This window comes from Pelodiscus sinensis, chromosome 3, assembly GCF_052426305.1.
Source record: "Pelodiscus sinensis isolate ZL-2025 chromosome 3, ASM5242630v1, whole genome shotgun sequence".
Lineage (NCBI taxonomy): Eukaryota > Metazoa > Chordata > Testudines > Trionychidae > Pelodiscus > Pelodiscus sinensis.
In genome coordinates, this window is record NC_143054.1 from 150,403,241 (window position 1) to 150,430,294 (window position 27,054).

Below are 27,054 nucleotides of genomic sequence, written 5' to 3' on the forward strand. Positions count from 1 at the left end.
AGTTAAATTTTCAGGATTTTGTGGTCTGTTTGCTTCTTACATTCACAACAACTGCATGATGCTTCCCTGAAGCTGGAAGATGCTAAAGGCAACTGAGTGCCGAGGTTTGAATACTAAGCTTATAGAATAACCAAATCCTAATTCTCTGCTTCTGCAGTTTCAACCAGATAAAAACTCAGGCCCTCTAAAATCAAAAGCAGAGTTTTGCTAATGAGTCAATACAAGGAGCAGGTCTGCGCTAGTTTAGTCAGAAAAGTCGTATCTGATAACTGGTATATTGAATTATTATGATATATTATTACGTTAATAATAATATTTTTCAGCTTCAGCTTCAAAGATCTCAAAACTCTTTCCATACACTAATGAATTAAGTTTAATAACGATGGTTCCAGTATGGAGCCCTGAGGGAGACCTGTTATTCAGTGTTCTGGGTCTACTAATGCTATTATTGAGGTGCACGCGAAACCGGCGGTCGCCAAGCATTGCTGACAATAGCCGAAGTGTTGGCCAGCACTAAACCAACCTTGATAGTTTGCATAGTAGTCCCTTGCGCTACACTGTGTCATATACAGCTGACAGATCGACAAGAGCTATGCCAGTCTTCATTTTTGCCTGGTAGCCAACTTCAGTTGTGGTTGTGAGGGCCAACACCTGGTCGCACGTACTTCTGCCTAGCCTAAAACTACCCCGATACTTTAATAGCCCAGCCTCTATGGTGGCAGACAAACGAGCCAACAGTGCTTGCTCCATGACTTTGCTGGTAATGGAAAGGAGTGCTATTGGTCTGTAGCCTTGAGGCGCTATCTGGTAGTTTTCCATTCTTAAGAATTGCAATCACCTTTGCTTGCTTCCATTCTGTAGGGAGGCTGCTTGTTTGGTGGATAGATGTGAAGAGTGCAGCCAGCCAGTTCCTCCCCTTCATTCCTAAGTTCTTCAGAAACTTGGGGAATATTCCATCCGCGCCAGCGGCTTTCTTGTTCTTTGTAGCTGCTAATGCTATTTTAATTTTTTTCTTCTGTGTATGGAGCAGAGAAAACACTGGATTCTGGACATCACTGGAAGCTCTAGGTGTATTCCCTTTTGATCTCTCGCCTGCTGTCTTTGTCCGGTGACATCTTTGACGTTCTGAAGAGATGGGAAGCAACTTGGTTGGCAGTTACCACTGGTGATCATAGCTTTGGTGGCACAGCTGCTCCCAGATGACGAAGCAGGGCCCATGCTTTCCTGCTGGAATGTGTGCAGTTCAGCCCCTCCACTGTTTCCTTCCATCTCTCCAGGTGCTCTTCATCCATCTGTTTTAAGAGCGCTGTGGCTTGCTCAACAACACCGGTCCTTTTGTATTGCTTTAGTAGTTCTTCTGTAGTGGACAACCAACAAGGTATATACTCTTTGTGAAAACCATGCAAAATATCATTATTTAACATCTATCTTAGTGACCTCCCAAATACTGTCTCTGCAATGTTTATCTATGCAGATGATATCGCCCTGGCTGAACAATCACAATCTTTCAAAACTGTCAACCAGATGCTAACATCCGACCTATTGACCATATCCAACTACCTGCAGAAGTGGCGGCTCAAACCAAATCCAGACAAAACTATGGTCACAGCTTTTCATCTAGACAACCGTAACGACACTGCAAAACTTGATGTTGCTTTCTGTGTGAAAAAGATTGCTTACAAACCTCATCCCAAATACCTAGGCGTAACACTTGACCGTACGCTCTCCTTCTGATGCCATCTAGAACAAACAAAGGAGAAACTAAAGCCAAGGATCAACCTTCTAAGAAAACTTGCTGCAACCAGTTGGGGAGCTGGAGCACGCACCTTGAGGACCTCAGCAATAGCCCTGGTGTATTCTGTTGCTGAATATTGCTCTCCTGTGTGGTCAGAAAGTGCCCACATAAAGCTAGTTGACACTCAACTGAATAGCGCCATGAGAGTGATAATGGGAACTTTAAAGCCCACTACCATAGAATGGTTACCGCCGCTGGCAAACATTGCCCTACCAAGCATTCGTCGGCAGGATCAGGAATACAGACTATACCAGGGATCTCCAACCTTTTTAACCACAGGATCACTTTTTCAATTTAAGTGCAATATAAGATCTACCTCAAACCCAAATATGCTTGCCTGGCTTCCTTCCCCCCTTCTCTGGGGCCCTGCCCCTCCTCCACCCCTTCTCCGAAGCTTCACCCTGCTCGCTCTGTTGGCCTTCCTCCCTGAATCTCATTCACTTTCACCAGGCTGGGGTAGGGGTGCAAGTTCTAGTCTTGAGCGAATGGCAAATGCCCTATCCTTTAGGCCTGTGTTTCTTAACCTTTTTTTTTTTGTAAAGTACACCTTCTCCCCCCCAAAAAAGTACGCCCCAGTACCAACAGTTTTCACATACATACATTTTTTTTTATTGTTGCAACACAATTAAGTTGTTTTAACAAATGTAAGTGGTGATGAAATATTTGGGTGTAAAAAGTACAAAAATAATAAAGTGCTGTGAAATGTAAAACAAGTTCAGTTTTCTCCAACTTTCAGTTGTGTTGATGTACTCAGACTTCTCTTGAGTGCCCCTAAGGGTACTTGTACCACTGGTTGAGAAGCACTGCTCTGGGCCATTCCAGGGTTCACCCCCCACCTTCAGGGGGTCCCTGATCATGCCTTCCTAGTGCAAGAGCCTGGGGCAGCCTAGCTGCTCCCAGGGCAGCCAAGACTTGAACCCAGGGCCCTGCTCTCTCCAGGTGAGTGCCCTATGCCACTCTAGAGTTAAGCTGAGCCTACCTCCTCTCTGGTGGGTTCTGTGTTGGCTGTCTGGTTGCAGGTGTGCAGGGCTTGGGCTGCTGGGCAGAGATCACAACCCTGTCCTCTTCAGGCAGATGCTGTATCTACTAGCCCACTTGGGTGCCCACTCTCCCTTTGGGGGCTCCATTTTCCTGTGTCTAGTTGTTCTTGGGGTGGGTTGGAGCTGCCTGGGGGTGGAGGGATGGTCTTGAACCTGCCATCATATGGTTCCCCAGGCAAATGCCCTATCTCCTAAGCCACTCCAGAGGCCCCCCTTCTCCCAGCACCTTCCCTTCCACAAGTCCCTTATCCTGCCTTCCTAATACAGGCGCCAGGTCCATCCCTTTGGCAGCCTGTGTTGGCTCCCCAGCCATCACCTTGGTGGGTGGGTGGATGATCAAGCCCACCACCCTGTGCTCCAGAGTCTGATGCCTATCCCCAAGTTCACTGGAGATCCCACTTCACCTACCTGCCTTCAAGCCACCCCCTCCGCCCACCCTGGGAGTGACCAGACACAGGATAAGGGACCCTCTGAAGGTAGGGTCAGGGGTAGGCTCTGGAGTGGACTAGGGTATAGGACAGTTCCCTGGGGAGCACAGCATGGTGGGATCAAATCCTGCCTAACCTGGAAGCAACTGGACAGCTGGCCCAGGGATGGAGTAGCAGAGCCAAGGCAGCCCCACCCCACCCCCAAAGCATCTGGCATGTACAGCAATGGCTCCTTGTGCTGCCCCTCATCCACAGGTACTGACCCCACTGGCCATGGTTCTCCATCATTGATCAATGGGAGCAGCAGGAGTGGTGTCTGCTGGAAAGGACAGCATGTGGCAAACCCTTGCTCTGACCCTCTCAGCAGGCTCCAGAGATATGGCAGCCACCTCCAGGAGCACAACCAACCATAGGGATAATTGTTCCAGACATGACCAGTTAGGCATTTTAGTACTCAAAGAATTAAATTTAATGAAAGTTATGAAATTCACAGTCCAGTCAAAAACTAAAAATAACCCACTTTGCAAGCAGTAACAGCAGCAGCAGCAACCCCCCATGTACATGTTGGGGTCAGGAGATGAGAGGGAAGGACAGTGTGTGTTTGTGAGAGTGACAGAGACACATGGTGGCTGTGTCTACACAGGTGCAATCTTGCACAAAAGCAGCCGTTCTTGCGCAAAAACTTGCTGCCTGTCTATACTGTCTGCGTGTTCTTGCGCAAGTAAACAGAAATACCTTGATCAGCCACCGACATCATGTCTAAAATCCCGTAAGCCTCCCAGCAGTGAGGGAAGGAAGCCCAACACGAAAATTCACTAGCTCATTGAAGAATATCTGCAATCTAACCACCGACGCTGTTCACTGGCTGGAGAGCTTGGACGTCCAACTTAGATGAAGAAATATAGCATTGAACATGACATGCGAGAGAGGAATGAATTAAGTCTCAAAATGGTTTGTGAGTGATTTATTATTTCATGTTATATGTGGAGAAACTGAAGCACAAACAACTGAAGTAATTTGTCCAAGTTGTGCAGGTTGTCTATGGCCAAACTTTAATCTGTGCCTCCTGTCTCCAGTTCCGTTAGTGGGTTTTGGTTCCATTTGTCCAGAGGAACAGGCTTTGGTATTGTTAGGTTTGCTTCACAACATCACCATTCTTTTGCTCGGCGATGGCTCTTGTGTATATTGTGCCAATGCCCAACTCATCCCACTGCAGGATAAGGCCGTGATTAAAACTAGTGGGGAATTTCACAACAAAACCCTTTTTATGTGAAAATGCTGATTTGTGGAAACTGCCAAGTTTTGGGGTCAGTGGTCTGGGAGAGGAGAGCCAACAGCCCAGTGGTTATGGCATGCTCTTGGAATGTATCAGCCTGAGCAGGGTCCTATCAAAAACTCACTGAGCCAGAGAGAGAATCAGGCAAGCTGGAGACTTGAACCTGGGTCTTCCATATGAGTGCCCCCTCCAGGCTAACAAATATATTTTTTTCTGCCCTAATGTCCATTTACTTTTATCCAAAGTGTAATGGTTCCAAAGAGATTGAGAGAGGCTGATTGGTTCTATAGCCGTAGGCCAGTGGTTATGGCATGCACCTGGTCTGGGGTAGACCCTAGGGATATAATAGTTTAGTTGATTAATCAATTAATTGTTAAGCAAAAGCTTATAGGTTAATGCTATAGACTACATGCATTCCCCTTGCCAGCAGCCTGCATCAGTTCCAGCTTGTGCTGGGTCTGGGACTTACCCCTGCTGTGGCTCTGCATTTAAAGTGTATTAGGAGCTGGACACGCAGCCAGCCCAGCTCAGTCCTGGCTCGCACTGAATCTGGGAGCTCAGACTCCAGCCCTGGACAGGGACTGCTGCCACCCCATGCTGCTGCCTCTGTATCAGAGGCAGCAACATGGTGTGGCAGGCAGCTAGGTCCATGAGGGGAACTAGTTTTTAAACTGACTCCCCTCGCAGACCAGCTCCCGCGTAGCACCCTGCTCTACTGCCTCTGAGAGAGATGCAGCAGCGCAGGGTAATGGGGGGCTCTCCAGGAGTGGGGCCGGAGCACACTGGCTGCCAGCCCCACCTCTTGGGACTATAGAATAGTTGACTAATCTATAAGAATTCATGAGGTTACTTGACTATTCAGTTAACCGATATTTAACACCCCAGGTTAATGTCTCTAATCTGAACCAGCCTCTACTGGGCTGTGAGTGTGTGTCTTTTTTTTTTTCATAGAAAACGTTGAAAGAGTTCTGCTTGGTTTCAATGCAGAATATTAAAGTGATTCTTGAAACCTTGCCATTTTTCAGAAATCTGAATTCTTCTTTTCCCAACTCCTTGTGATGCAGAGTTCCACTGGCTGCAAATACCCATTTAGGATACTGTAGGTTTGCTGGTCCATCCTACCTCACCACATTATATTTATGTCAAACCCCTTGTCTACATTGGAATTGTAGGGTGCAGGTATAGCAGGGCAAATATAGGTGTGGGTTACAACAATGAAACATGATTTGTACTGGTGCAGCTTATTCCAGGATTTGAAAGCATGGTATATGGCACCCATGCAGATTGCCTGTATTTTCTCAAAACATCTGTGAGAAATGGAACTTCATAAAAATCAGAACTTTGTTCTTCACTCTGGTAAGTCAGATACCACAGGATACCAGTGGTGATGGTTAAGAGCTCAGAAAGACAGTGTTATCCTGTTGTAACGTAAAATCATGCTGCACAAGTGAAAACCATGTCTATTCTCTGGGTTTGCGCCAGAGCTAAAATCATGGGGCAGATAAGGCTATATACTTTACATTGGTGTGATTCCATTAATTTATGTGATTCTTGCTTTACATAGATGTCAGTGAGATTAGGATGGTGACTTTGTCTTCACTTGTGATGGCTAGACACTAAACACTGTTCAGAGCTATGGAAAGGTGGGAAAACTTACAAATGTGTATTAATTCATGTGAGAAAATGATTCAATAGAGTCACTGTTCTGCACGTCAGTTCTACATTGTCAGTCAGGTAGGGAAGATGGCCTCATGCTCTTGCTTCTAGGATCATCCTCATGCTAGCCGGCCAGCGTACGGGATGGGTCTGAATCACAACTCCAGATAAAGCACTCTTGATCTTTGTGGAACTTTAGACTCAGATTGTATGACAATAGTTGCCCAGATGACCCACATCTGTTCTGGCGTGTCCTGGTGCGAGGTTCTGTAGTACAAAACTGGGCTACAAATCCAGTCTTTGTGTATCTTTTGCCTAATTCATCAACAACAGTGTTGTTCCTTATCTCTCTCTATATTATAGGGTGTGTCGGTCTATCTGTTTACAAATCCATTTGTTCAAGAACGCCTCCTAAGTGGTAAGAGCTTGGGTCACCACATTTGGTATGCAGCTTCCTCTTAGCCTAATACTGTGTATCACTGCAAGGTCAGGGTTTGGTTGTATCAGGAAAATGGGAAGCGCTAGAATGGAACTGTTTTTCCATAACATGGAAAGGGAGGGGGCAGAGAGGAGGGACACAAAACTCACAGTGGCCACAGGGGCAGTGAGCATAGGGGGCAGCTGCACCACAAAGAGAATGGCAAGCTGGGACTGGAGCTTGCCATCTTGCCTGCCATGCCACTGGATAAGTATTCCCCCTGGCTCAAACAATACCCCCGGGCCTTGGCTGCTGTGCCAGAGGGGAGAAGGGGGAGAAAAGGCCCCTGACAGATGGGAGGGAGGGGAAGAGAAGGGGTTGCAATGGCCCCTGCTGGATGGGGAGGGGAGTGAGTCCCCCTGGATAGGACCCCCCCGCACGATGCCCTCCTCACCCCCCACTCCTTACTCTCACCCCTGTTATCTTCAGCCCCCTGCCCTTAGTTCCTCCTCAATGCCTCCACCCTGAATCCTGTACACACACCCCACACTGCCAGCGCCCTGCCCCAAAGGTCCCAGATAACACCAGGTATGTCTTCCAGTAGTTTGTGTATACTTGTAGATCTAATTTTTCCTTATACAGCCTTTTGGGTCATTTGTAGCCAAATCAAACAAATAGTCTTTTATATTTTATGGTCCTGTGAAAATATCCAAAAGGACAGCAGTGGAACAATAATTCTCCAATGATTTGTTTAACCACTGAAAACAATAGTTCAGAGTCATTGACCTCTGCTATTGAGATCTGGCAGTCCAGTCAATGTATAGATGTCATGTAGCTATTGCGAGAACTGCTGATAATGGATGATGATTGACAGAATTCATAGGTGTGAAAGGAAGTTTACCAGAAATTCAGTGGCCATTCATTTGGCTTGTTGATTGACAGCCCTGCCCTCCCCACCTCTGGGTTGTGGTGGTATGTTATTTGTGACCCTTCTCTAAGTTCATGATATACAGTGTTGGCTAATATATCATTAACTTGCAACACCATAGTGATGGGATTAAGACCTAGAGGGCTTTATTAATGGCAATTAAAATCTGCATGATATTGTTAAAAAACACTTGTTGATGTAAAGACAGTTAGAAATCTCTTACAGTAGATAGTTGTTGAGCTCTTTGCTTTTTGCAGTCTGCCCATCCAGCTGTATATTATCATTAGTTTTTTGCAAATACAGCTTTCAATTTATCAACAAAAGAGCAGGTAAGACAGTATGCAAATACAAATGAAGGACATTTCCAGGTTGGATTTTTTTCCCCCACTGATTGCCAAGAAAGAGTCAAAGGATTTAAAAATGGAACAAAATTATCTGTTAGTGATTTTTAAAAGCCCAATTATCTACAATAATTTTTGAAGCCAGTTTTAAATTACTTACCATCTTTCCTCCCCGGTAATTAGTACACCAGGTATTAAGATTTTCCTCTCTGCTCTTTAGGAGAAAGGCATTCCCTCTGGGAAGCTAGTTTCTCTTGCTGAAGTGTTTTGAACTAATGGGATGTTTTCATACCTCTTGTCCCTCTGCACAGCCTTGGCAATTTTTGTCAATAAAGACAGTGTAATAGCACTCAGTGAGAGCTGTAAAACTGAAACCAGTCCTATTACTGACTGCTTCTGTTAAGATCTCAGTCTGCACTGTCCAGAAATCTACAAACCAAACAATGAGTCATGTGTGAAATCCCCTTTCCTTCAACAGTTCTAACACTCAGGGAGTGTACAATACAGTACTGTTTATCCTAGCTCCATTTAACCACAACTTTTTATCAGCATCTCAGTTATACTCACTAGGGATGAATCACTTATTCACTAACTCCCTCTCTGGGACAAGGATCTCAGTTTTTCACATGGAAATTCCAGTTTCCCTATAAAAAAAATAAACAGATTCAATCTTTTTTTTTTAAATAAACAAAGACATTGCCTTAACCTATTGCCTAAAACTCCGCTTAAAGTTTCACAGGCTCTTTTCTGATTTTTTTTTTTAAAAAACATATCAGTTCACCTATTGGAGTGTTGTACAGAAGGCTTTCTGTCAATTAATGGTCCACTAATATAATCACAGACCCTTAGAATGTTTCTTGACTCATTGACACCCTCCAATAGCTCTCAATCAGTTGAAGATTCTGAAAGCTCTGTCATGTTGAAGGTACTATAATGGGCACAGTCATGGTGATGTTCTTTTACTACGTAAAATGATGTTCTTTTACTACATAGGTTCAGTGACCATATTTTATAAACCAAAAATGGGGTTTACATTAGCCACACCCTGATCCCCTGTTAGCTACACCTCTAACCCCAGAAGTCCCACCCCTGGGGGTAGTACTTCTGGGATCAAGATGGACACATGACAGGAAGTAAAATGTGTTGTGACCCCTCTAAGAATTCCTTCCATCATCCTCTACCATCAGGGATGGGTTTGTGCCCCATAGGAGCCCCCTCATGCAACTACACTGCAATTGCATTAACCCTGGCCCCAGACCTTGGGTCCCATGACACTGCAGCACTAGGGGTCCAACCTTCATTCAAGATGATATCCAGGATCGAAGACCTATTACTTTGCAGTATAGATGCAGCCCCATTTGACTCAGAGCCTGGGAATCATCCGGAACTGTCCCACAATTTCATGAGACAACTTCCATAGTCCTATTAATGGATGATGCTCATTGGTTCCAATTACCTGGTAATCAGAGGGGGCTGGAGCAGCTCCCCACCTGCTGTGGGCAGAGGACTGCTCCAGCCTCGCAGAAGGCCTGCTGCAGACAAGGGTTGCTTATGTCTGGAGCAGCCCCTGTTTGTGGGGAACCTGGGGTGTCAGCTGGCAGGGACTGTGCTAGTGTCCAGAGCAGCCTCTCTCCGTGAGGAGTCCAGCTTGCTGTGCATGGGGCTGCTCTGGAGTGGACTGGGAGCCGGCGGCAGCCCCAGTGTGACCTAACATTAACCAGTTGTCACTAACCCTCCTCACCACTGCTGGAAAGGTACATTTCCCATGGAGGTCAATGGGGATGGGCTATTTTATATGTAATACTACTGAGAAATGTATGTGTCAATACCATGGTGGCAATGCTGATATTATGTGAACATGCTACTAATAATTGCCAAATGAGACCACTTCCCAACCTGCTTACAAAGGCCCAATCCTAACTTAATCATTGACATTACCCTAGAAGATCTAGTTAACATTTAGTCACCCTTCAAATATATAAGGGACTGAGTGCGCCCTCCCCTGCAGCACCTCTGCCGGGCTCCATGTGGCCCCTACTGGGGCTGAAGTGGCTACTCCAAGGTGCTGAGGTCTGGGGGGGTATTTTTGCTGCATCACACTAGGGTGCATTCCTGTGTGGCTATCTCGGTTGAAGGAAGGGAAATGGCAGTGCATGGAGCCATTTCTAGCTTGCTGCTTCCCTGCAAGCCAGATCTGGCTGGGCTTTCCAGGACATCTAACTACTTGATGGGGAAATGGGGACAGAGTATTTAAATTCAGGAGTGTTCTGGAAAATCCAGGATGTGTGGGCAGCGTATACCTAGGTCTGCAAGTTAATCTGCCACAGTCCTTAACCGTTTTCAGTGACTATGAAGAGGCAGATTCTTTCTTGTGACAGATCTCTGTTCTGTGCTGGAGAGAGGGATGGGTGCACCTGGATTTGGAGGGTCATTCTTGGTTCCCAGTAACACATAGACAGGCATCTCAAAATGACATGACTTGGGACAGTAGAGTAGAAATCTGCTGTGCTTCCTTCTACAGGGACACGTTCTCTTCCCCTTCAACATGTGCCCTGTGCCACAGAGACAGGCTCCAGCAGCAGTACAGGTGCATGAGCATGTGGCTTTCCTACTCCAGGAGAATTCTCTGCAGGCTAGTAGCATCTAGCTTAAAGCCCCCCTTTAGTCATGAGTGGAACAAAGGGACTGTGCACAGGCTAGAGTCATGGCTCCCACACCTGGCCAGTCTACTGTACCCCTTTCGGGAGTCTGATTTTTCTTGTGTTTCACCTCACTTACAAACTACCTGCTTACAAAATCGGACAAACGTACAAAAGTGTCAGAGCACACAATTACTGAACAGTTACTGACTCTATTTTTTACCATATAATTATAAAAATAAATAAATTTGCATATAAATAATGTACATATATTTCAGTGTGTAGTACATTGAGCAGTATAAACAAGTCATTGCCTATGGAATTTTAGTTTGTACAGACATTTCTAATGCTTTTTACGTAGCCTGTGGTAAAATGAGGCAAATATCTAGTATCATTATCTATAGGGGCTGATGTGCTCCTGAAGGACCTGCTGGGGTACCCATACTCCTGGTTGAAAACAACTGTGCTAGAGAATCAGACCTAGTACCTGTTTTGTTTTGAAGACATTTTGTGGCTGTTTTGTCAGTTCCTGATCATCCAAGTCAGAATGATTCTTCTTGGTTCCTATGCAATTTCTCTGAGAGCTCCACACCAGTGCCAGCCTTGTGGGCCCTGTCATCATTCCCAGACTTACAACTTTTTCAGTGAAGCCACCACATGGGTACAAGAGTCCCTCGGCACTTGGGAAATTACTGAACTATCGTGTTTATTTGCCTTTTTGGGTATGGCTGCACTGCAATCATAGGGTGTGTCTACACAGTAGCATGTGATGTCTACACAGTAATTCCATTATTTCAAAATAATTTCAAAAAAATAGACAGCTTATTCCAACTTCTGTAAACCTCATTCTATGAAGAGTAATGCCGATTCTGAAATAGCTATTGTGTAGACGCTCCACTGCTGCTATTTCACAACAGCCCCTCAGCAGGCCCATTTTAAGTTATTTCTCCTGGGCTCTAAATTGAGATAGCACGTCTACATTAGGGAAGCCTGCCTCGGACTCATTTTGAGGCTTCCCTGCAGTGTAGACATGCTATTTCAAAATAAGCTATTTCTGAATAACTATTCCAGAATAGCTTATTCCGAAATAACTGTGCAGTGTAGATGTAGCCATAGGGTCTCATGCAGTATTGATGTACCTTTAATCTGTGCACTCTGAGGCAAAGACTGTCTCCCTTCTTCTGTTTTGTACAGATCCAAGTTCAGTGTCAGTACTAAGTAATAACAGATAATAATGACTTACAATGCAAATTTCAATCATCATTTGTGATGTGATTAAAATATGACCAAATAGATTGCTGTTATACAATTGCAGCAAATCTTAGACAAAGGTTGTTGAGTGAGGTGTCTATGGAAATGTTATGATTTGCTGGCTATGATTATGCTATTTGTATGCATGTATAATCTCTTGTCTGAATTTATAGATATTAGCTATATACTTGTATTTCAATTAGTTTAATTCTGAGTGGGTACCAATGAAGCATTTGGCTAGCATATTGTAAAGGGACTATTCAAGTTGAATGGCCCATCAAGGAGTACTTGGCTCACAGTGGAACTTGGGAGATGCCAGTCCACATCTGGTGAGCCTTCCTGGGAACGTTCATATTAGCATTTGAGCAATGGCTTCTACATGTAAAGAACTGAGTCACGCCTGGTCAGGTAATTTGCCCATGTGATGGCTCTTGTGTGGGCTATGATTTTCCACAAGGAGAACAAAGGATCTATCTGCCCTGGGCAGAAGCTATAAAAAGCCCCGGAAACATCTCTGTTTTGCATCTTTGCTGCTCCATCCTCTGGACCAGGGCTCGGGAACCTTTTCAAACCAAAGAGCCAAGTCACATCCAAATTCAGAACATGTGGTCAACAAAGAGCCCTATAAGAATACCCATTTGCATGACTGAAAATAGACAACTCAATATTATTGATCACTGACATGATGATTAATAATAGCAGAAATGAAACATTGTACTCACAGACTTTATTCAATGGGACTTCTGCAGCTGCATCTTTTTGCACATTTCTTTGAAGCTTACATCATAACTGGTCAAATCCAACTTCATGCACACTGTCTTCTGTCAATCTTATGGCAGGGGATGTGGAGTGCCGGAGTCTGGATTGGGGTGTATGATTGACTCGAGGCTAGCACCTCTGACTGGGCGGGGCTGATTAATCACCTGTGAAGCTGAGCTGCCTCACAGTTTAGAGGGAACATTGCTCAGGGTTGGAGGGTACAGGAGTGTTTTATGGCAGGGGACTGGGGATGTAGGGTGCAGGACTCTGAGTGTGGGTGTATGAAGGGCTGGGGTGTGTATGTGTGGGGGGGGGCAGTGTAGGAGTGTTATGATGCTGTGACCAGATAGGGGCTGGACCCCAGTTGGGGACTTGTTAGCCAGGCTTCATTTTTAAATAAAGTAAAATATTATGTCCAACACAAAAAGTTTCAGCACTGTCTTTATTTATGGCAGGTGTGGGGAACCTTTTTTGGGTCAAAGCCCACTGACGCACAGAAAAATCACACAAGTGAGAAACAAACAAAAAAAAAAAACCCCTAAAAAAAACACACCCAGGTCTAACTGAGGTGGCTCTAAGACACTTCACTCTCCTCGCACTGTCGGGGGGGAGGGCGAGGGGGGAGAGGAGAGGGAGGACTGAAGTTCAAGGCCTTAGGCCAGATTAACTCTTCTGGGGTTCCAGGGTTAGTGGATTTTGTGTGGCCCCTTAGGCTCTGGGGTGGGGCCAAAAATGAGGGGTCCAGTGAGTGAGATAGGGATGGGGGTGCAGGATCTGGGGGGGAGGTAGGCTGCAGGAGCAGGCTGGGGGTAGGTATTTGTCTGGGAGGAGGGTGCAGGAGTGGGCTTGGGGAAGTTGTCTGGCTGTGGGGGGCAGGAGCAGGCTGGCGGTGCAGGGTCTCTGCACAGGGTGGTGCGGCGGGGGAGGGGGGGAAGGGGAGTGGACAGGGTCTGGGCAGCACCTACTTTTTTCCCTGTATCTGTAACAGGGTTTATTCATTGTAACCAATACAAGTCACTCCAACTTGGCAGCCAGCTGCTGCTCTACACAGGAGACGGAATAAGTTAGCGGCCCAAAGGCCGAGTGTGGAATGGAAGCTGCACCTCGCCAGGAGTGCAGGGAGTCCAGGCAATGGGTCCGTACATGGATGGGAACCAGCCCGATCAGTCACCTTTCTGATATCTCTCCAGGCTGGCCAGGATCCAGCCCGCCAGCACTATGAAGATCAGGGAGAAGGTGCTCAGGCTGATGATGGACTCCAGCAGCCCCACATGGCTCTCCGGTGGATGCAAGTGCACTGAACACATGGGTGGCACGAGGTGGGGGTGGAGCAGCAGGGACATGATCATGGCAGCAGTGGGTCCTTTACAGGCAAATTGTTGGCCAAGTCTGCTTTTGCACGCCGTGCTGCTCTCAGGCTTCCAGGCACAGCTTCCATTGGCTGGGTTCTGGCCAATGGAGCAGCAGGAAAAATCTCCAGGCAGCACTTCTGTCACTGCTTTGTTCCTCCAGCCAAGGTGTGACCCGGGGCTTGGAGGGTGGTAGCAACGCAGCCCAGATAAGCGGGGCAGCAGATATACCCCAGTGCCGGTGATGAGTGTCCCATACAGTGTGCAGCTTGCCCGGAGATGGGCTAGATGAAGACAGTCAGTGGGTCACTGAGGCACGGTGGGGAGCGCACACCCTGACAGATGGTGGAGAATGAGGGTACTGTAGTTCCCCCCCCTTTGGTGAAAAGGGGGCTATTGTGGTATGGTAGCCCTGCCCCACTGTGAGGGAAGGGGGCTATTGTGAGCAAATGTTGGCCAGTGGGCCACAGGACGAGAGTGGAGAACTGGGGGGAGAAGAAAAAAAAGAATAAGTATTGGAGGGCCTGGGAGGCCCTACGGGCTAAGCAGTGGAAAGGACTGAGCTGGCCTCTACAAAGATACCGGAGGCGGGTATTAGACCTTGCACATGCTAATCCCTGGGCAGGACATTTGGGGCGGGAAAAAACTCTCCAGCGTATAACTCAAAGATTCTTTTGGCCAGGGATTAGCCAATTTGCCACAATTGCTGCACCCTTAATGGACTTAACCCAAATACACGACCCCAAAGGATCCAATGGACTGAGTAGTGTGAGAAAGCGTTCCAAGTGTTAAAGCAACGATTGACGCAAGCACCAGTTCTTTACCAACCAGACTTTACAAAACCATTTATAGTATAGACGGACGCGTTGAACAGGGGACTAGGAGCCGCCCTCTTGCAGGAGCAGGAAGGGGAGGAACACCCGATCCTGTATTTAAGCAGGAAATTACTACCGCAGGAATGACCATACACCACGATTGAGAAGGAGGCCCTGGCAGTTAAGTGGGCAGTGGAGGTCCTGCGCTATTATCTACTGGGGGAACCTTCACACTGATAACAGACCATGCACCATTACGATGGATTCAGTCAATGAAGGATACCAACCCTCGTATCATGAGGTGGTATTTGGCCTTACAGCCTTATAAATTTGAGGTTTGCCGCAGTCCGGGGAGGGTCCATAACAACACAGATTTTTTTTCTAGGTCCATAGCCGGCGAAGAGCCTTCAGAAGGGGTTAGAGTTCCGTAAAGGGGGGAGAGTGACGGGGCATTGTCGCCCCGCACTGGCAGCGGCGTGGTGACTCTTTGGGGAGCCCGCCGGCTGTCACGCCGACTCTGCTGCGCATGCTCAGAGGCGGCTAGGGCAAACCTGAGGATAGCTAGGGCCCTGGAGGGAAACCAGGTCCAGACGGAAAATATACGAGAGGGCTGGAACAGGGGCCGGCAGGAGAAGGGAAGCCCAATCCGAAAGGGAGGTTGTGTGACAGGGTGCCTGCCCTGCACTGGCCCTTTAAGGGCAAAACTCAGGCCCGGAGCAGGGGCTGAAAGCAAAGACCCAGCTGAGGCTGTTAGGGCTAATGAGAGCCCAGCTGGGGGTATATAAAGAAGCACAGTTTGCTTTGGAGGGGAGAGCTGTGAAGAGCTGGCAGCAGAGGAAGCAGGAGGCTCCCAGGAGGGAGAACAGTATTGGGGCAGCCAGGCAGGGCTAGGGGAACGCCGGCTAAGGCACTCCCTGGCTGGGGGCCTGAGGCAAGGCCCGGGGCTTGGAGGGTGGTAGCAACGCAGCCCAGGTAAGCAGGGCAGCAGATATACCCTAGTGCCGGTGATGAGCGACCCGTACAGACTGTAGCTTGCCCGGAGATGGGCCAGATGAAGACAGTCAGTGGGTCGCTGAGGCACGGTGGGGAGCGCACACCCTGACACAAGGTAAGATAAGATCTGAGTAATATATTTACCAGGGTGTGTGGCTGGTTCCTTGGGATCAAAAGAACCTTTAATTGGGGGAACTGGTTTTAATAGTCACTCTTCCCTATAAATGGTGCTTCTGGTGGTGATACCAAGTAATTGAAGTATCTGAGGGAATTGCTTTGCTGACTTTTTGTTAGCCAGTGTAGTGAAACAGAAGTTCTCTCTTTGGTTGGTTTGATGTAGCTTATAAGTGGAGGACCACCAGGCTGCGTCTGCCCTTTTTCTCAGTAGTTTGTCCTGAGTTGGATGCTCTCAGAACGGTTCCACAGGAGTTCATGTTTACAATTACATATTGTGTGTGCTGGCCATGTATGCTATAACATAATTAATGTGTAGCTCTGTATACATTCACACCCATCGTGTATCTGCTTTTGTGCATCATCTTGTAGGTGTTGAGTGGTGGGAGGGACATGGCCACACACAAATCCCCCAGAAACTACTAATTATTTTAAAATGAAGACAAAGCAACTGAGTTTAAATCCATAAGGTAGAAGAATTACGGTGCATGAGGCTAAAATTTAGGAAGACAACTTGCATTGCAGGCAGTTAAATTGTAAGCAAAATTTTGATGTTATGCACATTACATGGTATTTTACTCAAATCTCACTCAGTGGCAGCTTTGCATAAATGGCTGTATTGTATTTTTATAACTGTGAAAGCTTTAATTACCTAAACTCTAATTAAGCTTGCATTTTTCAGAAAACACAAGATATTAGCTTATTGTGTATTTGGCTCAACTTTAATGTTTTCACACATTTGTAACTGATACACAACAATATATTACAAAAACAGAGGAAAAACACAGAGACTATAATCTAAGGCATCCCTGGATTTTCTGAAGCTGATTAGTTCGTCTCTTCTTTGTGTGCTAAAGCCTCGGCAAGCTTCAATTTTCCAGCTTATGGTCATAAGGCAATCACCACCTTGGGCAGAAGTTCATTTAAACAAGTGGCGTTACACCAAGGATGAATAGCCCCCAAAATGGGTATATTTAAAAATTCTCACCGAGGACAAAGGTGCTGAATCAAAGGGAATTGTCTGTGCTATTGTTTTGTGGTGGGTTTTTTTGGCCACTGATTCTTGCAGAGTTCTACAGTGAATTTCTCGGACAATGAGGTAGTGGAACAGCCTGGATACTCTGCCAGTTGGGGATCCAAGAAAGACTTAAACATATCACAGTGTTTGAAAGACCATCACAATAAGGTTCTTGGCACCTACCGTTCCACATCGGTGCCTTTCATAAAGTAGAAAAATAAAATAGATAAAATTATAATTCATCAAAGCTCCCCTTCATGTCTAAAACAAGAAGGAAAAAGTGTTAATGCATCCCACGTTAGTTCTGATTAATTTTCTCATTTGCTTTCACCTCACATTTGTGCTGAATTGCTGATATTTGAGCCCTTTCCTCTCATACAAACCTTGCCACAATTACCTATGCCTTTGTCACCCCATAACTAAACTGCTGCAAGTTGCTCTGTCAAAGCTACTTATTAAGGCAATTCAGAAGCTTCACTTGTTGCAGAACACCATGTTTTACAGAAGGCAGACTTCTGAGAGCATATTGCACTTGTGATCTGTTGCTGGTTCAATTCTAGATGCCGTGCAGAGCACTAGTCATTTCTACAAAATGGTAAACAGCTTTTAATTTTACTGTGGAGAGAATGGGAAAGGGGGATACTCTTTTGTGAAATTGGGCCCATTGGGATTTTATAAAATCTGCCAACTTCCCTGTATTTTCTGCTCACTCTCATGACATCAGGTTGAAACAGGGAGTGTTGCAATTTTGTAGTCAGTGAAGTGAAAGCTTGGACATTGAAAGGTTTAGGTCATTCCTTTTAGTGTTTAATTTTACTTTCTTGTGTTTTTAAAAAACAATAGGTGTATTGATATATTTTTGTATTCCCCCCCAATTTTTACCATTTCTAATCCTTGCTACACTGGAGGAGAAAGATCTGAAGCATTTTCTCTTAAAATGAAGCACACCTCTGTTTTAGAATAAAATCAAGACCTAGATGATTAACATCTGTGAATTGTATTTTTTTTTTTTTTACCCTATACCTAAAGTTTTTTTCCCTCACCATCCTGCTGACCATGCTTTTCCTTTAATTAGGCATAGTGCTTTGGAGGGCGTGTTCCAAGAGACAGTGTGATGCATTACAGTTTATGGTATGTGTTTCTATGTACACTAACTAGCACCAAGTAGAGTGATAGATGATAAATTACTTTAAAAGCTTTTTCACTTTTCATAAGAAGGGTGATAATATTATCCTAAACATCGCTTTGCATTTGCCAAGATGCTTGAGGTTAGATCACTGATGCTGCAGTGTTGCTCTGGAAATTTGTGAGAACAATTAACTCAGATATTGATGTGCTTACAGACTGACTTCTTGTTTGTTGAGGGCTGGATTCTGTTACCCTTACTCACATTGACTAGTAATTTACTTTGTAACTACAGGTTAAACCTCTCTAGTATGGCACCCTCAGGACCTGACTGGTGCCAAACCAGAGAATTTTCTGGACCATGGGAGGTCAGTATTGTCTAGAAGCATTGCCAGCATTTCCACTGCTTGCTGGGCTCTTAGAAGACATTTAGGGGTAAATCAGAGCTAAATAACAGCACAGAACACTGAGAGCCAGGACTGGTGGCTGTAAACAAACTTCATGGGACTACGAGAAACTTGGCCAGACCCATGAGAAATGGACATCCAGCTAATTAAAATCATGCTTGACCCTGGATGTTGCCAGACCAGAGTGCTGGACTGCAGAGGTTCAACCTGTAGTCCTGTGGCCATCAGTGAAACCAACGCTATAGCTATACTGCACTCTTCTCGTGCAAAAGCCTATGCAAATGAAGCATGGATTAGCATATTGCCGTGCTTCATTTGCATAATTAATTGGGCCGTTTTTGCGCAAAAAAACCCTCCTGCACAAGAGCCATTCTTCCTCATTTTTTCAGGAAGAACAGCTCTTGCACAAGAGGGGGTTTTTGTGCAAAAAGGAGAGGTCTACACGGCTTCTTTTTACGCAAAAGCTTCTTGCACAAAAACGGGCCCTAATTAATTATGCAAATGAAGTATGGCAATATGCTAATCTGTGCTTCATTTGCATAGGCTTTTGCACATGAAGAGTGAAGTATAGATGTAGCCTAAGTGATGGGGAATGAGATATCACTCAGCATGAATAGGGAGGACAGAATTGGGCCTTTGATCGTAGACATGCACCCACAAATTTTGAACAGAAACAAGGAATACTAAACTCATTTGTTACTCCTGGAGATATTAAACACTTATTTTTCAAGAGGATTAGGCCATAATAGTACTTTGTGTGCGCATAACAGCACTTTTTTTTCTTCTTAGAAATATGAGTGAATTCAAGTGGTGCCATCAACCTGAAATCTAAGTCAATTCAAAATGAATTAAAGTAGTTTCAAGTCCTAACTCTGACTTTGAATTTTCCCGCTGACTTTTTTGTGTTTTTACAATTGCATATTCCTATACTATAACTTCCTTTGTGCTGTGTGACTCCCAGAAAAGCTAACTGAAGGTGACAATTTAGTGGCAAAGAGTAAAAGTGAATACTGACAAATTATGCTGTCAAAAGTGCAAAGTAAACACAAACTCTCTCTTTCTCTCTCAATATAATATATCTCTAATCATTGGTACTTTCAGTTACCTTAGCTGTTATTTGCAACCACAGGGAAGAATGTAGAGGCTCAGTGAGGCAAGGGATGGAATGGTGATTAGGGTCCTAGCACAGGATTTTGAATGTGTCTCCAAGTCCCTATGTTGCCACAAACTTCCTGTATGACTTTGGGTCTGTCATCTAGCCTTTCTTTATGCCTCCATTCCCCATCAGTAAAATAAGGAAGTACTGATACCCACATCTCACAATGGTTTTATGAGGGCCTCCAACACTATGGTAAAAAGGGTGATAGAAGTACCTGACAGAATAGTCAAAGTAGAATGTTCCTTTCTCTCCCAACACCCCTTTAAGTATTACCCCAATTTTAAATATTGAATCACGGAAGAAAAGAGGTTGAAGACCAACATTCACCACTAACTATGGGTGCCTCTTTCTTCCAGGGGACCAGCTGGAAATTCCCAGAATCTGACTTTGAGCTGTGTGGGGAAAGTCGATGGGAATTGCTGGAACTCAGCCCCTTTGAAATCAGCCAACAGGAGTCACAATGAGGCCACATACAATTGATAGCACCCAAAATGAGTGGATCATTTTTGAAAATTTGGGCCTGAATGACTTAGCAAAGCTCACATAGGAAGCTTGGGACAGAGCTCAGAGCCAGGTCTCAGTTCTGAGTTCTGTTTTTTTTATAACTGTAAGAACATCCTCAGCAATTGCCATATTAAAGGGTTGAAGATGGGGTTACTGAGTGGTATAAGGAGATTGTAGAGCTGTGGTGTACAAATGAAAGTGCTTTGCTTTGACCTCTAACCACATGGAGCCCCTTACAATAAATATCCAACAACACGCACCTCTCAACCACTTGGACGCTGTTTTAAGTACAAAGATACTGAAATGACTCTTCTGGCTTGAAGAAAAAATGGTGGAAGAAATTACAAAATATCAAGTGAGATTATTGATTTCACTGCTAATTAAAGTTTGCCATATCTGCTTGCAGCCTTGTTGTTACGGGCTTAAACTTATCATGTAGCATTTCTTTAGAGAATAGTTGGAAAGCTGTTCAACTGTCACCCCCTTAACCCTTGATTCTTTGTGTGGTGAATATAGTATTGCAGCAGCAGGAATTGTGTGGTGTATGCAACACCATGGGCAGCTCTAAAACACCTGCTGTCACAAAGTACAAAGGGCCATGGTAAGCATGATGTGTTAGCTTAAAGGAGGGCTGATTTGTTACTGATGTGTGTGCCTTTCTGTGTGTGTGTGTGTTGTGTGTTTGCTTGCTGTGTGATATACTGGTTGGGCAGAGCAAAGAGGGTGGCAAGTGCTGGCGTAACCTGTGCAGGGAGTTCTGAAGTGCTAATGTTCTGGAGAACAATTTTATTGTTTACTGGGGGCCATCTATTAGAGGGAGTATCACGATGTGGTAATTAACATACTGACAAGACCGTCCCAAGTCCTAGGTTCTGTTCCTGGTTGGCCACTGACTCTGTGTGTTAGGCTGCCATTTTTCTTGTGCTTCCATTTCCTCCTCTGAGGAATCTTTGTGCAGCCCTTTTAATATTATTATTTATTTACCATTGAGTATTATGACACATTTTCCGTCAAAGGAATTATTTTTGAATAGTCTACTGGCAGTAACTCCTCTGTCAGTAACCTTGGTGTTTTATGGCAAAGTCCTTTCACAGATCTGGGTCCATTTTGTGACATTTTCCAAATCTGAAACTGTGCGTGTGAGAACTTCAGGTTTGAAGCTCCTCTGGATCCTCCCTAAATGTTAGATCACTTTGCTTGCCTGCTTGGTTCTCCAGGTCTCTCCCTTCCTCTGTTGGCCTCTTCCACTCCCTAGTCGGTAACATCTTAATAGGTCACCCCAACATCTGTCACACTCAGGCAGGAACTTATTTAAAAATCAGTGGACAGGCTCGCATTGATTTCTGTGAGCTGTGGATCATGCCTTCAAACCTATTTCCACCAGCCTTTGTCATTGTTGCTAAATCTGCCCCATTCCCTGACTCCTGAATGTCCTTCAGTGAAAGCATTGCATAAAATTTCATTGCAAATAAAGCCAGTATGAATGAGTTAGTCACCCTAACTAAACTGCTCTGACTTTTCCACACACAAAGCTATATTTCAGACATTTGGATGTAGGGCAAACCCTGTGCTTTGGATAAAGATAAAAATATTCACCCCATATGCCAACTGAATGTGGACATTCTATAATAAAGGGATATGGTGAACTTGTTTTCACTTTTGTGCACCTCAGATTTGGGATGGGACAAAAGTAACACTAAGCTAGTAATGACCAAAGGTAAAGGTGTTCCTGAATCGGGCCAGGAAGTGCCAGAAATGCTTTTTGCTAAGTATTGGCAATAAAAGAAACAGCCCTTCCCAACTAAGGCTGGCACAAGTGGGTGCTAGTAGGGCTTAGCCAGGGGAATTCAGACATTGGCCAGAATAAATGACCAGTTATCAAAATATTCATTTGTGCAAGCAGCTCTGTTATGACTACAATTGTGGCAACTGTGAACACAAAATGACACCATTTATTTGTGGGAACAGTTCTAAACTAGGCCTGTGATTTGATTAGTTTTCTCACTGGAATTGTTCCCATCTTTCTCTGTTCTTTTCCCTGCAGTGTCTCTGAAAAGAAGCTCAAAAATTACCTCAAACTCCTTTGTTACCGAACTTTCAAACTTGCTGTGTCTGAGCAAGCTGGTAATTCGGCAGCACAAGCACACCTCTCTCTAGGAAGATGGTTGGGAGCTTCCATGCTTTCAGATCCAAAGAGAATAATGGAGCCTTTTGCGTTTTACCGTCTGCCATTAAGATCTGGATTCAGCTTTGCCAATGAACCAGACGCTGGAGCGTAAGCCTGGATTATGTAACTTAACATCAAACCTTTCTGTTCATTATTAAAATAATAGCAACAACATCACCACAGTTATAAATATAGTTACCAAGGAAACCTGTTTATTATAATAAACAATTTATCCCTGTTTTTCTCCTTCCTATCTCTCTCCCTCCTCCCCCACACCTGAGCTTTGCTTTCTTTTAGTCAAAGGAACAGTCAAAGCAATGTAACTCATTAATTAGACTTTCAGTAGAGTTGGATGGCTCCTCACTGCAAAGTTTAGGTCAGGCTCCAAAGTTCCTTAAAATTTAGGTATTTTCTATCACATTCTTAACTTTTCTTATTGCTCCTGTACTGCTGAGGTCTTACAATGCAAATCCAGGTTATTTTATTTATGATACTGCCCAATGTTGCACTGCCACTGATTTAGTAAGGGCTGTGCATAAAAATTCTTTCCCTCATCCTGTTACAAATCCAATGACCAGGAATGTGGGGCTTAAAGAATGAGGAGGTACCAGGGAATCCATTCATCTATTTTTCCCATAACACACAAGCTTTCTTGTTACCCTGATTTAAAAAAATAGACATCACTGCAATTAAGAAACACTCCAGCTCTTTGGGATAGTTTGAAATACTCCAAGAACAGAAAATCCTGCATGTTCCAGCCAAACAAAATGGCAAGGGTTTGGCTGTCCTGCTTTACTGTAATTCTGTTCCCTCAGTTGTTTGGTGTCTTTAGGACCTCATCTTGCAAACACTTTTAGCTAACCACTATTAGCTGAAGGATTTACTACTGGGGTGATTCCCATTCGTGAAGTTACTGTCTGTGTAAGTGATTGCAGAAACAGACCCTTGTTCTGTAGTCCTCTGTTATTATTTTAAAATAGTTTGAATTCTTTAGTTTTAGATGAGCACCACTCCAATTCTGTTTTGTCTGTAGGCGTTTTTGTTTTTAAAATTCATGACGAGTTCCTTGCAACACATTTTTATTATATTACAGCCACCTGTTCTACCTTGGTGGGTGACTGTAAATCTAGGCCTGTCTGTGTGTGCATTTCTTTCTATTGTATATCATAGGTTAGCAAAATGTTTTCATAGTAATAGAAATGTAGCCGTGTTAGTCTGGGGTAGCTGAAGCAAAATGCAGGACAATGTAGCACTTTAAAGACTAACAAGATGGTTTATTAGATGATGAGCTTTCGTGGGCCAGACCCACTTCCTCAGATCAAATAGTGGAAGAAAATAGTTACAACCATATATACCAAAGGATACAATTAAAAAAAATGAACACATATGAAAAGGACAAATCACATTTCAGAACAGGAGGCGGATGCGGGGGGGGGAAGGAAGGAAGGTAAGTGTCTGTGAATTGATGATATTAGAGGTGGGGAGAGTGGGATGTTTGTGAGTTAATGGTATTAGAGGTGATAATTGGGGAAGCTATCTTGGTAATGGGTAAGATAGCTTGAGTGTTTGTTCATTCCTTGTTGGAGAGTGTCGAATTTTAACATGAATGACAGTTCAGAGGATTCCCTTTCAAGTGCAGATGTATTGGACCTAACCAAGTGAGTTATAAGATCAAGAACACATATTCCTGCGCATCCAGAAATATAATCTATGCTATCATGTGCCGAAAGTGTCCGTCTGCTATGTACATTGGTCAAACATCCCAGACACTTTGCCAAAGGATTAATGCCCACAAAACAGATATCAGACAAGATCACAAATAAAAAACAGTTTCTTGCCATTTTAACCAGAAAGGACACTCTCTCAATGACTTAACCACCTGCATTCCGCTACAAAGACCTTTTACATCTGCACTTGAAAGGGAATCCTCTGAACTGTCATTCATGTTAAAATTCGACACTCTCCAACAAGGAATGAACAAACACTCAAACTATTTTACCCATTACCAAGATAGCTTCCCCAATTATCACCTTTAATACCATTAACTCACAAACATCCCACTCTCCCCACCTCTAATATCATCAATTCACAGACACTTACCTTCCTTCCTTTCCCCTCCCCCCTGCATCCGCCTCCTGTTCTGAAATGTGATTTGTCCTTTTCATATGTGTTCATTTTTTTTTAATTGTATCCTTTGGTATATATGGTTGTGACTGCTTTCTTCCACTATTTGATCTGAGGAAGTGGGTCTGGCCCACGAAAGCTCATCATCTAATAAACCATCTTTTCATAGTACAGACTTTTAGGTCGGGCATCTTGTGAGCCATCTTCTCTCTTGCTTTGAGCATAACCCTCCCCCCGGACCTCAAAAATCAAAACCAACTCTCCTCCCCAGCACTCTTCACCATTTTCCTCCCTCCCCAAACAGAACAAACCCAAGCCCACCCAGGCAGGATTCATTTCTCCTTTAGCAGTGAGTTAATTCTCCTGGTCTCATTTAATTCACACAGCCCTTCGCTAGCCACAGTCAATCCCCTCCTACTGTAACTCAGTTTTATTTAGCAACCCATTATTAATATCAGTTTGCTCCATGATACGAATCAATTTTCCTCTCTCAGGCAGACCAAAGTGAATCCTCTCGCCCTTTATATTTCGCGTTCTGTAGCAGAACAGCTGTGTCATTGTGAGGTGCACAGTACAAACGTAGCCTTCCTCGGAGTGTCAGAGCAAAATGCAAGAGAAGAGATTTAGTGTAAGTACTTCACTTGAATACTCCTTTGAAATACATGTGAAGTGGCCTGTTACCTTGCTTCCCTCCTTATGACTGGAGAGGTGTTGTCTTTGGGAAAGGGGAGGAGTTGTGAGGGGTTGTCAGTCAGTTATAAATCATTATAATAAGCCATTACATAGGCCCTGATTTTGAAAGCTACTTAAGCATATGACGTTAGTCCCATTAGACATTCCTGAATAGGGGCCATAGAAAGGTTTAATGCACAAAATTCAGGTCCAGATCTGGAACTCCCAATAATTCTAGGGTGTTCGGTTCTGGGATTTGGCTCAACCCATTGTAGAGGTAGATGCCCACCTCAAAAAGAGGATTTGGATTTCAGTGAAGATACTGAAACCATACTCAAATTCAGTGATAGTCGGTTCAGACACTGGACTAGGACTTGCGAGACCAGGTTTCAATTTCTGGCTCTCTTACAGACATGCACAACCTGGGCTAAGTCACTTTGCCTTTCCGTGCCTCAGTTTCCCATTTTGAAAGATGAAGGATAATGATACTACTGCTCTCCATTTCCCTCTTTTTTGTTTGCTTGTTACCTTCACTACTTATGTCAAATCTCTTTGGAGCATAGATGGGTCCTCTTTCTTGTTCTGTAATACTCTTAGTGAAATTTTTTAGTACTGTAAACATAATAAATAATGGTAATGAAAGTGAAAAGTCTAGGTCTTGGAGTTTCTCTTATGGGGCTACGTCTAGACTACACCTCTGTCAACAGAGGGATGTAAATTAGACATTTTGAAAGTGCAAATGAAGCGGGGATTTAAATTTCCCATGCTTCATTTGCATAATGGTGTCATGGCGCTGTTTTGAACAAGTGCCATTTCAAAAGTGAAACCGCTGTCTAGACGCAGTTCTTTCGACAAGGGGGCGCTTGTCCTCCTCGGAGGACAGGATCTTTCGAAAAAGCGCCCCCTTGTTGAAAGAACCGTGTCTAAACCGTAGTTTCACTTTTGAAATGGCGCTTGTTCAAAACAGTTCCATGACGTGATTATGCAAACGAAGCATGGGAAATTTAAATCCCTGCTTCATTTGCACTTTCGAAATGTCTAATTTACATCCCTCTGCCGACAGAGGGGTGTAGTCTAGACGTAGCCTAGGACAAAATATAAATAAAATAAGGTAAAAATTGAATAGCTCCAAAGGTCAATAGAGAAGAATAAAAATGTTAACACAAGAAGTCAGTTTAGATTGTAAGCTCTTTGGGGCACAGGCTTCTCTCTTCTGTATATTTTCACTGAGTCACTTATTGATGCTATGAAATAATATCATCATTGTTCTGAGACTCTTGGGCCATATAGAAGACTCATGATGATTGAAAAACAGCCTTAAGATCCAGCATTTCAGGCTAGACTTTACCAGTGCCTGATGGATGAGGTGCCATAGCGGCAAATCAAGCAGCTCTATTGACACACTTAATACTGATTGTCCTCCCTAGGACAAGTGGGGGTACTGCTCCGTGCCTCCCCAGTGCTGAGCAAATGAGGCTTGGGGCATAGCATGTGCTGCATCTAACCAAGAGGCTGAATGTGCCAAGAGCACCAGATGAAACATTGATGAAATCCTGGGAACACCAGTGTATTTCTGGTGGTGTGGATTGTAAATCACAGTAAGGGATGTCGATGCTTTAATTATATGGATGTGACTGTCTGCGCTTGTGGGTTTTTTATAAGTATGGTAAATTGAGAAGAGACTTTGGCCTGATTCTCCTCCTCCTGCTGCTGCAGTTCCTGGCTAGAAGGGAAAACGCTTTGGGAAAGCCGTATATCTATTTATTTTTTTAGCCTCCTCCCTCCCCCACCCCTTTCCTGCAGTAATTATTTTTTTCCCTTATCTGGGGTGCTGCTGCTGGGGCTGGCCGTATGCTCCAACATACTGTGCTCTCTCCTATTAATCTGGGCTGGTTCCAACCTATGATTTAACAGTGGTGTGTGCAGCAGAAAGAGAAAAACAATGTTTGATCTGCTAAAATGTACCTTAAGAGCGAGCAAACATACACATTGATGAAGGTATCAGCTGGGTTCTGC

At 44.4% G+C, this 27,054-nt stretch overlaps 2 long non-coding RNA genes across 3 annotated transcripts in view; one reads left to right on the forward strand and one right to left on the reverse strand.

Annotated features, from left to right (window-relative positions):
• Window positions 1–340: 340 nt before the first annotated feature.
• LOC102447732 (uncharacterized) overlaps window positions 341–27,054 on the reverse strand; it is a 36,657-nt gene continuing 9,943 nt past the window's right edge. Inside the window, exon 3 of the long non-coding RNA XR_331510.5 lies at window positions 341–1,357. This is a non-coding gene — a long non-coding RNA (uncharacterized LOC102447732). The remainder of the gene's footprint in view (window positions 1,358–27,054) is intronic.
• On the forward strand, window positions 13,491–23,655 carry LOC142828016 (uncharacterized). 2 transcript variants are annotated; one of them, XR_012902920.2, is made up of 4 exons: window positions 13,491–15,803; window positions 17,956–18,011; window positions 18,301–18,373; window positions 22,120–23,655. It is a non-coding gene; the product is annotated as an uncharacterized LOC142828016 (long non-coding RNA). The 2 variants fall into 2 exon arrangements; XR_012902919.2 differs by lacking the exon at window positions 18,301–18,373 and having other exon boundaries at window positions 13,496–15,803.